The sequence below is a fragment of the Rhyacophila brunnea genome, unplaced genomic scaffold, assembly GCF_057557595.1.
Source record: "Rhyacophila brunnea isolate RB1 unplaced genomic scaffold, BYU_Rbru_1.0 scaffold_1, whole genome shotgun sequence".
In the NCBI taxonomy this organism is placed as follows: Eukaryota; Metazoa; Arthropoda; class Insecta; order Trichoptera; family Rhyacophilidae; genus Rhyacophila; species Rhyacophila brunnea.
The window spans coordinates 41781339-41787540 of record NW_028232751.1 but is presented as its reverse complement, the minus strand read 5'-3'; positions in this window follow the sequence as shown (position 1 = coordinate 41787540).

Below are 6202 nucleotides of genomic sequence, written 5' to 3'. Positions count from 1 at the left end.
TTTCATTCTGGATGGTTTCCACACTTTTTCCGTTTTGTGGGGAATTTAATTACTGCAAGGAGCTCAATATTTGACATTTTTTAAATTTTCATCGACTTTCGTTTGCTCTTTTGAATATTGGAAGCGATTTAATAAAACAATCAACTTGAAATTGCACAAGTAAAAAGGATTACCTAACAATAAAAAAATAGTTTTAACCCCAATACTTGCTATTATCACCATTCCGCGAACTTGTGGAACTCCCCTCGTACCTATTAGATATTGCATCAATATTCTCGTAGTGACTTGCTGACCTGCTTGGCTGGTCAGGGACACTCAAACTCATTCTTGTGGAAGGAGCGGTACAACTAGGTCCTGTTTATGTAAAACGTGGCTATTCCGTGTAATTTCACATGAAGTAATTTTGGTATTTTACAATATCGACTGCTTAATCTGCAAACCTGCTAACTCCATTTGGGCAAATTAAATTGTTCAAGAAGGAGAAAAAACTTAATAATTTAACTATCGAGTGGAATTTAACAATTTCAAAAATACACTTATTTACAATATTTGAAATTTGGCACCTGCAGTTGGCTGGTTTGTGTGAAGAATGATAACACATTTATTTATAGGTTTAGGGGTTTGAAATTTTTTGTGAACATTACTAGAAAACATCCTTTATAATTTATAACAAAATGCCATCAAAATCTCATTCCTGGTCAATAGTGCAGTTAGCTGGTTTCCAGATTGAGTAGTAGATGCACCTTGAAAACACTTTTGCAATATAAATAGAGCTAAAAACTACAGTATTTATTCTCCGTTTTATACAGTTTTATCATTTTAACACAAGTTACAATAATGTGATCTCTTCTATTGATAATTCACTGGCATATTAAACATAGTATTGAAATAGGGTATACAAGGTTCTGGTTCTGTTCTCAACCGGATTTAAATTTACATATTTTATCGATACATACAAATTAAACTCATCACGTAATAATCCTGTGATTCATGAGAATGAGTATGGCAAATGGCCCAATCCTGTTGAAACCACATGTTTTCCAAATAGAAATCTTCTAATTACAGCAACAAAGTCAGTTATCATTCCCCTATAGCGGACACTTTCGCAGTATGTAACGGCCTCTTGAAGGTTTTCCTTCCTCCAAACATTGCAGTTTTGCCCTAACTGAAGAATATTTTCCTTGAAAAATCATCATCGGTTGCCTGCTCTTCCAAGACCTAATTGGCGAATCTGTGACACTGCCCGTAGTCAGTCGCCTTTAGTTTTTGCTTGACCTTGAAGGTATTTATGCAAAATTCGCCATAAAGAGCCGTATGAAAGGCCAAGTTGCTGCTATCTTCATGAAATTTACACTTCTGGCTCCTCGGCCACGCATTCATGTACAGTAGCAACGTTTTCGCATGAAGAGGCTGGAGGAACATGTACAGGTATCAGATGATCCAAAACACTACCAGTCTCTGAATTTTTTAATCAGTTTGCGAATACAGCCTCAGTTGGGCATTGGCCAGTACTAGGCTTTAAGGCTAACACAACACTAGAAAAGGTCACATTAAAATCAAAAAAATGGGAAAATAAAACCATTTTATATAATAAAACATTTTAATAAGAATTTCTATTATTTACATATTATATACAAATAAAAGGCTTCATATAAATAAAAAATCTCTTCATCGAAATATACATATATCATCTAAATCAGTGTTTCCCAAACTGTGGTTAGCGTACTCTTTGAAGAGTATATTTGAAGCGAAATATTTGAAGGGGTATTATATGGTTGAACTTTTTTTCATGATAGAAATATTTCACCTTATGAGTAATTTGCGCAGTATTGTGTATATATGTAATAAATAGTATGTCAAAAATACTTTAAATTTCCATTTCCGTGGTATATATAATTCCTAAAAACTTTAACTTGAGGTGCCGCATAGCGGTTAGGAGAACACACCAGCAATATTTAGGATTAAGCTTAAAAAAGCTCTCGATATCGTTTCCAAAAGAAACAAAATAAAAGGATCCCAAAAGTGGAGTACACTTATAAAACCTATCTCTTCAAAGATAAGTTTGAGAAACACTGATTCTAAATCAAATCAAATTTACCTAAAAAATATTCACCTATCCTCATCGAAAACAAGCTTTTGGAACAAAAGAGCAGATATTTTTACATCTTCACAATATCCCTTGTAGTGTATTCATTTAATGCAATACAGGAGGTATTCTACTTACAAATGTGTAAGGTTTTGACTTGCCATTCGTAAATCAAAATTACTGTATTTTTGTACAAAAAACGGGTGTTTATCTTTTTACAATCTTCATTTACATCTTTGTTAAGATTACACGAAAAATTTTGGTAGCACCTTTAGTATCCTTACTTGGATTTTTAGGGTTTAAATTTTCAAAACACAAATTATGTTATAAATCTAATTTAACTACATACAAACAAAAAATGAATTGTTTGTTGGTATCTTTATAAGATTGTAAATAAAAAATTTGCAAGTGAAAAATCTTCTAAATTGTTACGATGTTATCATGTGCAGTAGAGTACATACATTACGATAATGCTTTGAGTTAGTTGAGAGGATATTACACAAACACTTGAGATGAATACAGAAAATAAACTGATACAGCAGAATGTTTGGACATAAATATACAGCAAGCTTATAATGATATAATTAACACGGAATGAATGAATTACAAAAATATACAAATTGATAAATAAATATACATGTAATTAAATATATTATACACTATACACATTAGTATTATCACGCTGTTTTATCAAAGTGTAGATGGTATATTATGGAATAATAAACAACTGACAAGAAATAAAAATTATACATTGCATGTAATTTTAAGAAGGGTACAATATGTTTCATTTGGAATAAAATTGATAAAAAAATACATAAGAAAATGGATCATTTAGAATGATATTTTAAGGTTTAAAATGATTAATACCAAACTTCTATTAGACTGAAAATTATTTGAAGAGTTGAAAATCAAAGGGGTGTAAATGCAGATGTGAAATCGATGTAGTTCAAAGATATTGCTTTTCAGACACTTTTCTGAAAGCAATCGTTACAATTATAAAATACGCTTATAACTTTCTGGTTTGTCACTTGTATCCTTTAATCCTCAAGCGCCTTGTTTATAAAAAACAAATAATGTGTACCACGTGTATTGTAATAATAGTTAATTAACTGTTACACGGTGCTGACCGTGTGTAAATATGCACAGACGAATCAAGTCTATACTGCAATGGACATTTAAACATGCCTGGAACTTTACTTTCCGCTTTCAACCAAACTAGAGGGATGTTAGAGTATGTTTTAAAAATATCAAGTAAAACAATCGCTTATTAAAAAATTTATACTATCGACCGATGACAGTCCTTGATGAAATTTGAATAGAAAACTAAAATAATTAGAAACGCTTATAACTTTCAAAACATTTTTGAACCAATGAATATTTCATCAGTCATTTTAAAATCACACGTTTATCATCGTGCGGTAAACTCACAGGGTTGAGACAAAATAAACATTGTTGGAACTGTGGGTCATATTTATATTTTATAATATAATGTGGAGATAAAACAGATATTACTGATGAACATAATCTTGGAATATCAGGATTGGTTGTTACCATGTTGCACAGAGATTATGTTGGTAAGGCCATAACTTTGGGTAGATCACTGATAAATAAACCCAAAGTTTTTGAGCATCTACATAAAAAAAAACTAATGCATGTGGAACAGTTCGAAAGACCTGAAAAAAGATGTTGTAATTCAAAAAATTAAAGAAAGTTCGATCCGAACCACAACATCATAGATTCCTTGGAGTGGCATGATAAACACAGTGTGTATATATGCTCATGGGTAAACAAAATAAAGTAATACCCTAGTTATTATTGTCAAAAATGGGGTATACCCATAAAAACACTTTCAGGAAAGCAGTACATTAGCCTCGAATATAGGCAAGAGTGTGAAAGGACGGTAGGCCTTAGGGTTAGAGAGAGGACGGCTGCTGCCTTTAGGGATTATCATAAGTATTCCTTTTTTCCAATAATTCGACCATCCGTATGGGTAGCTAAATAGTTAAAGTCAAAGATAAGGTCACATATCTAGGCATTTTACTGGATGACAAATTATCATTTCTGCACCACGCCAAGACGTCGGTAGCTAAAGCCAATGCAGCTTACCGTTGTGTCCAGGAGACCTACTTGAAGTAATTGGGGCTTCAACATGCCGTGTTCACATAAGATTATTTTAATACTGATCTATAGCGGAGGACGCTCACATAGGATTAATTATGGTGCATGATTTTAGATGCTCTCACATAATATTAATTTAATATTGACTTTATTTGGTGATTTAATTTTTTATTTAAACTTACACAAGTGATATAATAAATATCGTTGTTGAAACTAGAAAATTGTGTAAAGTCCAAAAATGCTACTTTACAGGAGAGACAAAAAACATTATGGTTTCGTATACAAATACATATAATATGAATATGGAGTTAAATCATTCATGATTTAACAATGTTACAATTTTTTGGAATTACATCATTTGCAAGACGGGTAGATATTAACAACGGCCACTAGATGGCATTCAAATTTAATTTTCGGTTAAAACGGAGGTACACATTTTTCTAGTTTCAACGACAATACGGTAAAGAAAAAAAATGCGCATCACATGGTATTAATAATTCATTTTTGTTAAAATCACCGCATAGGAGGTATTTAATATGTAGCAATGACATACTGCCATTGGCCATTATTTTGCAATTTTTATTTAACATTCAAGATAAACTTGAAAAATACGCATGTACACATGATTATACGCCTATTATGATTTTTTAAATGAATGTACACATAACTTTTTATGTTGCTTTTTATAAACATATCACATAAGCGTGAAGTTAGATAGTTTTGCCAGAAAAAATTACTTAGAGCTATACCAAGCAAGAGAACACGATGCAATGGCTTTATGTAAAAGCAGTCAGAAATAATAACGTTGACAATAATTAAAATTACCCTATGTAATTCGTGCGCTGTTGAAGAAATCGCAATCTGCGTAATTTCGAGGATAAGTTGTTCCACTACAGTGACTGGAATTGTTTCGATTCACATGCGACCCTTTGCAAATGAAAGATATTTTATTACTTCAAAATACATAACTCAATACTGACCAAAATAGCTCATATTATGACCTTATGCAAATAAAGGGACAATTTGTACATTGCCGTTCAATATATGACGCAAATTATACATGAATGTGCACTTATGTATTTTTATTTCTTCAATTGTTATTGAGATTTCCCAATGCTGATACTATAGGAAAATTTTAAACATACACATACACAATCAGCAGCAAATAACAAGAAAAATTTATTTAGTTTAAAATTAATAACAAATAATGCCAAAAAGACTCCATCCCTGATCCACTACTCTTCAGTAAAATATATTAAAAGTATTTTAATAACTATGAATTTGTCAACAAGGACTTTTACAAATATACTTTTTAAAAGCTAAGAAAAATTACAGTGGAACCCCAATTTTACGTGTCCGGAATTCACATTTTCACGTTATTAGTGTACAGTTTCTGCAGACCCATTTACTTTTAGTACACTTAATATCCGATTATACATTCTTATTTCCCCCAATTTACATCAAATATTCAAAATTCAATTAAAATTATAAATTTATATCTAAAATTCAATCTATATCAACACATTCACTTAAATGCAGATTTCTATTTATAGACATGTTTGCAGTACCTACGGCCAACATTACACAACACGATTGGTGGGCGATCTTTTATTTTAGCCAGCTAAGGTGGGGGGGCATGGTATAATTATTAATTTGTTAGTTTCGACTCGAATGTTACAGTTGCTGACATTTTACATTCTAATTGTTTATAATACAATTATTACATTTTTATGCGAGTTCCTTCAAAAACGTATAATTGGGGTTTTACTGTATTAGTTTTTCATTCAAGACTGAATGTGGAAGAAGACAGTGAAAAAATATTTAAACTATTATTTTAATAGAAAGTACTTATACTAAATATATAATGACCAGGATCGGTTTCATCATGAAATCATAAGTCAGGGGTGTCAAACCTGCGTGCCCGTACTCCCAAACAAAGAAATCGTCGAGTTTAATGTTCACAGTTGAGATTAGTTTTAATGTTTACATATTTTTCTA